Below are 11,012 nucleotides of genomic sequence, written 5' to 3'. Positions count from 1 at the left end.
ATTTAGCTCCTAAATCTGTAAGTTTTCCCTGGCTTGGACTAGAGTTTACAGAACTTGCTCAGCTTCAGTAGTTGGCTACACAGGGCAGTTAGGCAACTCTTGTTCCTGGTGAGGCTTTCTCCCATGATGGGGCATTGACAGCCTGTTGGTTGATTCTTGTTCCATTGGATGACTTGGCTTCACTCCATATATCTATTGTCCTCTAGTAGGCCAGTCTGGACATGTTTTCATGGCAATGGCAGACAGCAAGAAGCAAACAGAGTCATAGAAATATTTTTTTCAAGCTTCTGTTTGTATCACATCTGTTAATATCTCATTGGCTAAACCAAGTTGCAAGACCTTGATGAATTTTGACTTTTTGGGGAATAGAACTTCAAGGATATATAGCAAAAGATGTGAATAAAGGGTGAAGTGAAAAATTGGAATCATTCATAAAATCAATTTACCACAGTTGGTAATTAGGGCAATTACCAGTGACTCTGTCTATCAAAAGTCTTGCTAAGACTTTTGATATTTAGATTAAAAGGTCATGCTAAGTTTCTGTTCCTTTATATTGTTTAAGCTTTACCATTGAATCAAGCTGGATCACTCAGAAAATCTTATATCTATATACCAGTTTTTAATTAATTGTCTCTCAGTCCCAAATCACCATTTTGTGCCCTGCTTTGTGAAACTGGAACTGCTTTGTGAAACTATTAACCCTGTTAATATTTCTCCTTTGCCAGCTGGCTTGATGTCAATCTTTCTTAATACAGGGTGCTGTGGGGACCTTGTCACGGTGATGGTAGCAGGAAGGCACTTTTCTTACAAGTTCCAATACTCATTTCTTTTTATTCATTGTGGAAGTCAGTGGATCAGTGTGCAGATGGCCCAATGGGGCTCTCTTCAGTGGCCTTCATGGACCAGCTCCTGCCTCCCACCTGGCAGCTGTTTCAGTGGCAGCTGTGGTTACACCTTCTGGTAGCTGTCTCCCTACAGGCTGGGACACTTATATAGACCAGATGGCAAATGCCCTTTGGTAAGTTTCTTCCCCTCTGAGTATCTGTTCCTGTAGTAGCTCTGCCCTCTTCAAAATTCTTAGCTCTTCATTACTTGCATCCCTTTAACCTAGTAGTTGCTTTTCTGCAAGCGCTACTTCTGAATCCCTTAGAGCAAGGATTGGCCAGTGGGTAAAATAAGGTGCTACCACTGTATACTTATCAAATTAGTTAAACATTCAAAATTATGATACCTAATTATGGGAAAGTTGTGAGTAAGCAAATATTCAAATGCAGTGTTGTACAAATGAGTGTACTAACTTTTGGGAAGTCAATATGAAATATATAACATATAATTATATATGTAATGTGTAATGAAACCTGTAAAATTACACATACTTGTTAGTTCAAAAATTTATAAAATAATGAAAGATATTAAAGACTTACATATTGGTGTTTTTATTGTAGTTTTTCTTATAATAGCAAAAACTGGGAAAGCTTTAAATGTCTAACAGTTGAGACTGGCTAAGTAAATTGTAACCATTATATCCATGAATTAGATTACTCTGTATTCATATTGGAGAGTTATATTTATTAACATGGAAAAATCATAATTTTATTTTAATTCTTGTGTTTGTAACAAAATATATTTTAGAGGCTTAAAAGAAAGAATAATCATTTGGGATTGGGGATATTTTGATGTCTTCTTCCCTTTGTTCTTAAGTTTTTCAAATGTAGATATTTTTATTTTTTAAATATATTTTTAAAAAGATTTTATTTATTTATTTAATTTATTTATCTGACAGAGCAAGAGAGCATAAGCAGGGAGAGCAGCAGAGGGAGAGGGAGAATCAGGCTTCCTGCTGAGCAGGGAACCCTTTGTGGGGCCTGATCCCAGTACTCTGGGATCATGACCCAAGCCAAAGGTAGGTACTTAACCAGCTGAGCCACCCAGGTGCCCTCACATGTAGACTTTTTAAAGCTCACTGTTTAGTCCCTCTATTACTGGCCCACTCATGAAAACCTATCTTTCCTTATTGCTTAAAAAGGCTTTTCATCTTCTCTAACTCAATATGTGACCTTTATTTAATATGCGTTTATATCCGTTGTATTGATCCTGGCTGTGGGGTGGAATCCCAGCTATCCCCCACTTGGTATTGAGTTATTATTAAAGCCTGGATTAAGTATTTTGGGGAAGATGCTAAGCCTCACTGGATGGCAAGAGCTCTCAAGAAGATGGGAATGTGATGCTCAAACACAAGCATTTCTGAATTAGAGATGAAATTTCCTGACTCCTTTCATTTCTTCTGATGAAGATTCTACCCCTATCAAATAATATAAAACATAGAGTTAGGGGTAAGTGTTGTTTGGGCAGGACTTGAGAAAATTGGGAAATACTATTTTATGAGAAGTGATTTCTTTTTTTTTTTTTTTAAAGTTGGCTATAAGCCTAGCATGGAACCCAATGCGAGGTTCAAACTCATGACTGAGATCAACCTAAGCCAAGATTAAAAGTCAAAGACTCAATGGACTGAGCCACCAAGGTGCCCCAAGAAGTGATTTCATTTTTTTTTTTTTTTTCGGAGAAGTGATTTCTTGATATACATGTATGACATACATACCTTGAGATTGACTGGTGGTGTCTTTGCCTGCCTTATGAGGCTATACTAGCATCAGGAGGACAATAATATCTCTTAGATATCATCATCTCAGTGACCTCAGAGGCCACAACTCCTAAGGGAGAGATAGATGATGGTATGTACTATCTAAAGAAGGCTGGAAGAGGCCCCTAAAATAATGGAATTATGGATTTTTTTCCTTTGTGTTAAAATTTTTCTATAATAAATCAGTAGTATTTGTGCAAATATCAATAATAATAATAAAAATAAAATAAAGTAAAATAATAATAAATAATCGATACAATTATTGTATCAATAATACAATAATTTGTATTGTAAAATAATACAAATAATAAAATTTGTAAGTCAAAAATAAAATAAAAGTAATAAAAAGTTATTTGGAGTTAAAATAGCCTCAATCCAAAGAAATAACTTTGAGGTAACAGAAATAACTTTCTGATTTCCCCTTCTTCCTTCCATAAATCACAGTGCTAAACTGATGACCTTTTCCATCTACAGATAAGGACAGGGTTTATGAGTATGACAGGCAGAACAATATACAGTCCTGAAAAATATTTTTTTTTATCCTTGACCCCTCAGAGACACTGCATTACAGAATTCTGTAGTCACTACTCACATATCTTTCATGTGAATGATGCTCCATGGAGTTGAAATATAGAGCTGCTGCTCTCTCTGTTATATTTATTTACTTCTAAACTTATTTTGTTGAGAAGAAGCATCAGCCCTAGGGGATAGTCTAGATTGCTTCATAATTTAACGTGTTAAGTCAATTTCTCAAAAAGATGTATTAACTTTGACACTTGACCTACTGTCCAAATAGAACATTTTACTTCTCTGAATCATTTTCCAGTTCTTGAAAAAGTTCAGGGTCATTTACTTGATATCTTACAAACTGAGATTCCAGGCATCAAGCTAGGGGAAACTCATTAACATAATTAATTAAAAATTGTTTAAAATTGTTGATATATGTGGTAGACTCTAATGTCTTATAGGTCCTGGGCTAAATGCTTTAACTGAACCTTTTGGTGGATAGCTGACATATCGTTGGGCAGAGGAAGTATTTATTTAAGTACTCCCATGTTACATTTTTTCAGTTCAAGTCCATGAAGTTTCAGGAATGAAAATATATATGACTTCCATATCAAAATATATATGACCCAAGTCTGGGTCTCACTGCTTATAAATTTTTTGGGTCCTGTGTTGATTTTATTATCTATAAAATGAGCATAATAATATCTGCTTATATTAGTTTTCTATCACTGTCATCACAAATTAACACAAACTTAACAGCTTAAAAACAAATTTATTATCTCACAGTTTTATAGGTCAAAAATCCAGCATAAGCCTCATGGGGCTAAAATCAAGATGAAAGCAGTGCTTTATTCCATATTGGTGGCTCTGGGGGAGAGTTTATTTCTTTATCTTTTCCAACTTCTAGAGGCTGCTCACTTTATTGATTTTTGGCCTCATCCTTCACCTTCAAAGCTAGCACTGTAGCATCTCTCTGACGCTCACTCTTCTGCCTTCCTCTTCTTTTATGGAATTTATGATTATACTGGGTCCAAATGGATAATTTAAAATAATCTTTCTATTTTAAGGCGAGACAATTACCAACTTGACTTTGCTCTGCAATCATAGTTCCCCTTTGCCTTGTATTCTAACATATTAACAGGTTCTGAGGATTAGGGTGAGGACATTTTGGGAGGCCATTATTTTGCCCATCAACTGCTATACTCACTTTATTTGGTAGTTAAGAGAAAAAAAGCAAATAAGCATTACGAATTGCTGTAATACAAAGGTCCACTTAAAATATTGGCTGGATAAAATATTTTTATGTGTTTCAAGTTTAAATAACTTAAAAAGTTATCCTCATCAACATTTGATATTATCAGTTTTTTGTTTTTAGTAGTTATCTTGTGATTTTGTTTGCATTTTCTTAAGATTAATAAGAGTTAATGCCTTTTTTATGTGTTCACTGGCTATTTGTATATCATATTGTAAAGGGTCAACTAAAACATTTTATCCATTTTTAGAAAGCTCTATTCTGTCTGCATTGGATTGTATGAATTTGCGGGGCATTTGTGTTATGGCAATTTACCTAAGCTGTAACTACTACCCCCCAGGATTCCCTTTCCTGTATAGTTCTGATTAGTGTGGGCCACAAGAGGGAATTTGCACAGAATTTGGAATACAAATGTGAAGAAACAGCCATCTTCTTTTTATTTGTGGAAAGTTGGAGCAAAGCAATAATGTAGCACATTATTGCTTCTTTGCTGGTTCTCTTGTTGACATGAAACGGCAGCCAACTTGTAGCTCCTTTTGTCTAGCTAGGCTTCTCTTTACCGGACTTTGAATCCTAGGCTAGGTACTTGTTTGTCTTCTGTTACTGGTTGAATTATATCCGTCCAAAAATATTTTGGGAGTCCTCACCTTCATTACCTCAGAATGTGGTCTTACTTGGGTCTTAACAGAGGTAATCAAACTAAAATGAGGTCATTAGGGTGGGTGGTAATCCAATACATCTGGTGTTCAAAAGAGAGGATTTGGACACAAAGACAGTTATGTACATTGCAGGGAAAACACCATGTGAACATGAAAGAAGAGATTAGAGTGGTTCAGCAGAAGCCAATGAACCTCAAAGATTGCCAACAAACTACCAGAAGCTAAGAAATTAAGATCTGAGAGGCATGGAACAGATTCTTTCTCAATCCTCGGAAGGAGCCAACCTTCTAACACTTTGGTCTCTAACTTCTAGCCTCTAGAACTAAGACAATAAATTTCTTTACTAAGCCACCCAGTTTTTACTATTTTGTTATGGCAGCTCTAGCAAACTAATTCATCTCCTAATAACTGAAGTTAGAAGCTTGTAAGTGGTGAGAGATTTACAGGTGTTTCAGTTTGTTTCTGGGGGTTCTAACCCAAACTTGAAGATTCCTTTTTCTTTACTTCATTTCATATTGACTTTGCTTCCCAACTGTTTTATCTGCAGATTTCTGCTCTGGTATCAAGTGTAGAGGCAACAGATTCACAGAAAATCCCCCATAATTGTTTGAGGTCAGTTTACATAATAAAAATTTCTCTTTCCCTGCATGTGTGCATATGCTCACACACACTTCCTCGTTGTTCTGTTTCTGTTATCAAGCCTTGATTAATGTAGAATTCTTCATGTACTTTTCATAACAGTCCTCAGCCAGGTGTATATTTCGGGAAGATTTTCTCTTCTGAGATTGTCTTTTCATTTTCGTAATGGTGTGTCTAAATAGTAACAATTCTTAACTTTTTAAAAAGATTTTATTTATTTGAGAGAGAGAGAGAGAGCACAAGCAGGGGAAGTGACTGGCAGAGGGGGAAGGAGAAGCAGGCAGCTCCGCAGAGCAGGGAGCCTGATGTGGGATCTGGATGCCAGGATCCTGGAATCATAACTTGAGCCAAAGGCAGATGCTTAACCAACTGAGCCACATAGGTGCCCCGACAATTCTTAATTTTGATGAAGTAAAATTTATTAATATTTTAAATTTGTGGTTAGTGATTTTTTTTGGGGGGGGGAGTCTGGTCTAAGAAATCTTTCTTTACTCCAAAGTCATGAAGTACTCTCTTACTTTTTTTTTTTCTTTAATTAACTTTTATTGGTGTTCAATTTACCAACATACAGAAACACACCCAGTGCTCATCCCGTCAAGTGTCCACCTCAGTGCCCGTCACCCATTCCCCTCCATCACCCGCCCTCCTCCCCTTCCACCACCCCTAGTTCATTTCCCCGAGTTAGGAGTCTTTATGTTCTGTCTCCCTTCCTGATATTTCCCAACATTTCTTTTCCCTTCCTTTATATTCCCTTTCACTATTATTCATATTCCCCAAATGAAAGAGAACATACACTGTTTGTCCTTCTCCGATTGACTTATTTCACTCAGCATAATACCCTCCAGTTCCACAAATGGTGGGTATTTGTCGTTTCTAATTGCTGAGTAATATTCCATTGTATACATAAACCACATCTTCTTTATCCATTCATCTTTCGATGGACACCGAGGCTCCTTCCACAGTTTGGCTATTGTGGACATTGCTGATAGAAACATCGGGGTGCAGGTGTCCCGACGTTTCATTGCATCTGAATCTTTGGGGTAAATCCCCAACAGTGCAATTGCTGGGTAGTAGGGCAGGTCTATTTTTAACTCTTTGAGGAACCTCCACACAGTTTTCCAGAGTGGCTGCACCAGTTCACATTCCCACCAACAGTGTAAGAGGGTTCCCTTTTCTCCGCATCCTCTCCAACATTTGCTGTTTCCTGCCTTGTTAATTTTCCCCATTCTCACTGGTGTGAGGTGGTATCTCATTGTGGTTTTGATTTGTATTTCCCTGATGGCAAGTGATGCAGAGCATTTTCTCATGTGCTTGTTGGCCATGTCCATGTCTTCCTCTGTGAGATTTCTGTTCATGTCTTTTGCCCATTGCATGATTGGATTGTTTGTTTCTTTGCTGTTGAGTTTAATAAGTTCTTTATAGATCTTGGAAACTAGCCCTTTATCTGATAATGTCATTTGCAAATATCTTCTCCCATTCTGCAGGTTGTCTTTTAGTTTTGTTGACTGTATCCTTTGCTGTGCAAAAGCTTCTTATCTTGATGAAGTCCCAATAGTTCATTTTTGCTTTTGTTTCTTTTGCCTTTGTGGATGTATCTTGCAAGAAGTTACTGTGGCTGAGTTCAAAAAGGGTGTTGCCTGTGTTCTCCTCTAGGATTTTGATGGAATCTTGTCTCACATTTAGATCTCTCATCCATTTTGAGTTTATCTTTGTGTATGGTGAAAGAGAGTGGTCCAGTTTCATTCTTCTGCATGTGGATGTCCAATTTTCCCAGCACCATTTACTGAAGAGACTGTCTTTCTTCCAATGGATAGTCTTTCCTCCTTTATCAAATATTAGATGACCGTACATTTCAGGGTCCACTTCTGGGTTCTCTATTCTGTTCCATTGATCTATGTGTCTGTTTTTGTCCCAGTACCACACTGTCTTGATGACCACAGCTTTGTAGTACAACCTGAAATCTGGCATTGTGATGCCCCCAGCTATGGTTTTCTTTTTTTAAAATTCCCCTGGCTATTCGGGGTCTTTTCTGATTCCACACAAATCTTAAAATAATTTGTTCTAACTCTCTGAAGAAAGTCCATGGTATTTTGATAGGGATTGCATTAAACGTATAAATTGCCCTGGGTAACATTGACATTTTTACAATATTAATTCTGCCAATCCATGAGCATGGAATATTTTTCCATCTCTTTGTGTCTTCCTCAATTTCTTTCAGAAGTGTTCTATAGTTTTTAGGGTATAGATCTTTTACCTCTTTGGTTAGGTTTATTCCTAGGTATCTTATGCTTTTGGGTGCAATTGTAAATGGGATTGACTCCTTAATTTCTCTTTCTTCAGTCTCATTGTTAGTGTATAGAAATGCCATTGATTTCTGGGCATTGATTTTGTATCCTGCCACGCTACCAAATTGCTGTATGAGTTCTAGCAATCTTGGGGTGGAGGCTTTTGGGTTTTCTATGTAGAGTATCATGTCATCGGCGAAGAGGGAGAGTTTGACTTCTTCTTTGCCAATTTGAATGCCTTTAATGTCTTTTTGTTGTCTGATTGCTGAGGCGAGGACTTCCAGAACTATGTTGAACAGCAGTGGTGAGAGTGGACATCCCTGTCTTGTTCCTGATCTTAGGGGAAAGGCTCCCAGTGCTTCCCCATTGAGAATGATATTTGCTGTGGGCTTTCGTAAATGGCTTTTAAGATGTCGAGGAAAGTTCCCTCTATCCCAACACTCTGAAGGGTTTTGATCAGGAATGGATGCTGTATTTTGTCAAATGCTTTCTCTGCATCTAATGAGAGTATCATATGGTTCTTGGTTTTTCTCTTGCTGATATGATGAATCACATTGATGGTTTTACGAGTGTTGAACCAGCCTTGTGTCCCAGGGATAAATCCTACTTGGTCATGGTGAATAATTTTCTTAATGTGTTGTTGGATCCTATTGGCTAGTACCTTGTTGAGAATTTTTACATCCATGTTCATCAGGGATATTGGTCTGTAATTCTCCTTTTTGGTGGGGTCTTTGTCTGGTTTCGGAATTAAGGTGATGCTGGCCTCATAGAACGAATTTGGAAGTACTCCATCTCTTTCTATCTTTCCAAACAGCTTTAGTAGAATAGGTATGATTTCTTCTTTAAACGTTTGATAGAATTCCCCTGGGAAGCCATCTGGCCCTGGACTCTTGTGTCTTGGGAGGTTTTTGATGACTGCTTCAATTTCCTCCCTGGTTATTGGCCTGTTCAGGTTTTCTATTTCTTCCTGCTCCAGTTTTGGTAGTTTGTGGCTTTCCAGGAATGCGTCCATTTCTTCTAGATTTCCTAATTTATTGGCGTACAGCTGTTCATAATATGTTTTTAAAATCGTTTGTATTTCCTTGGTGTTGGTAGTGATGTCCCCTTTCTCATTCATGATTTTATTGAGTCTTCTCTCTCTTCTTTTTAATAAGGTTGGCTAATGGTTTATCTATCTTATTAATTCTTTCAAAGAACCAACTCCTGGTTCTGTTGATCTGTTCCACAGTTCTTTTGGTCTCGATATCATTGAGTTCTGCTCGAATTTTAATTAACTGTCTTCTTCTGCTGGGGGTGGGGTCTATTTGTTGCTTTTTCTCTAGTTCCTTTATGTGTAAGGTGAGCTTTTGAATTTGAGATCTTTCCAGTTTTTGAATGGATGCTTGTATTGCGATGTATTTCCCCCTCAGGACTGCTTTTGCTGCATCCCAAAGATTTTGAACGGTTGTATCTTCATTCTCATTAGTTTCCATGAATCTTATTAATTCTTCCTTAATTTCCTGGTTGACCTTTTCATCTTTTAGCAGGATGGTCCTTAACCTCCACGTGTTTGTGGTCCTTCCATACTTCTTGTTGTGATTAAGTTCTAATTTCAAGGCATTATGGTCTGAGAATATACAGGGGACTATCCCGATCTTTTGGTATCGGTTCAGACCCGATTTGTGACCCAGTATGTGGTCTATTCTGGAGAAAGTTCCATGTGCACTTGAGAAGAATGTGTATTCAGTTGAGTTTGGATGTAAAGTTCTGTAGATATCTGTGAAATCCATCTGGTCCAGTGTATCATTTAAAGCTCTCGTTTCTTTGGAGATGTTGTGCTTAGAAGACCTATCCAGGGTAGAAAGAGCTAGATTGAAGTCACCAAGTATAAGTATATCATTATCAAGGTATTTCTTGAGTTTGGTTATTAATTGGTTTAAATATTTGGCAGGTCCCACATTCGGGGCATATATATTGAGGATTGTTAAGTCCTCTTGTTGGGATAGATCCTTTGAGTATGAGATAGTGTCCCTCTTCATCTCTCACTATAGTCTTTGGGGTAAATTTTAATTTATCTGATATAAGGATGGCAACCCCTGCTTTCTTTTGAGGACCATTTGAATGGTAAATGGTTCTCCAACCTTTTATTTTCAGGTTGTAGGTGTCCTTCTGTCTAAAATGAGTCTCTTGTAGACAGCAAATAGATGGGTCCTGCTTTTTTATCCAGTCTGAAACCCTGCGCCTTTTGATGGGGTCATTAAGCCCGTTCACGTTCAGAGTTACTATTGATAGATATGAGTTTAGTGTCATCATATCTATTCAGTCCTTGTTTTTGTGGATTGTTCCACTGAACTTCTTCTTAAAGGGGAATTTTAAGAGTCCCCCTTAAAATTTCTTGCAGAGCTGGTTTGGAGGTTACATATTCTTTCAGTTCCTGCCTGTCTTGGAAGCTCTTTATCTCTCCTTCCATTTTGAATGAAAGCCTTGCTGGGTAAAGTATTCTTGGTTGCATGTTCTTTTCATTTAGGACCCTGAATATATCCTGCCAGCCCTTTCTGGCCTGCCAGGTCTCTGTGGAGAGGTCTGCTGTTACCCTAATATTCCTCCCCATAAAAGTCAGGGACTTTTTTTCTCTTGCTGCTTTAAGGATCTTCTCCTTATCTTTGGAATTTGCAAGCTTCACTATTAAATGTCGAGGTGTTGAACGGTTTTTGTTGATTTTAGGGGGGGATCTCTCTATTTCCTGGATCTGAATGCCTGTTTCCCTTCCCAGATTAGGAAAGTTTTCAGCTAGGATTTGTTCAAATACATATTCTGGCCCTCTGGCCCTTTCGGCGCCCTCAGGAACCCCAATTAAACGTAGGTTTTTCTTCCTCAGGCTGTCATTTATTTCCCTTAATCTATCCTCATGATCTTTTAATTGCTTGTCTCTTTTTTCCTCAGTTTCCCTCTTTGCCATCAACTTGTCTTCTATGTCACTCACTCGTTCTTCTACCTCGTTAACCCTCGTCGTTAGGACTTCTAGCTTGGATTGCATCTCATTTAATTGA

This window comes from Vulpes vulpes, chromosome 1 (assembly GCF_048418805.1).
Source record: "Vulpes vulpes isolate BD-2025 chromosome 1, VulVul3, whole genome shotgun sequence".
NCBI classification, from domain to species: domain Eukaryota; kingdom Metazoa; phylum Chordata; class Mammalia; order Carnivora; family Canidae; genus Vulpes; species Vulpes vulpes.
Note: the sequence above shows the minus strand (reverse complement) of the source record.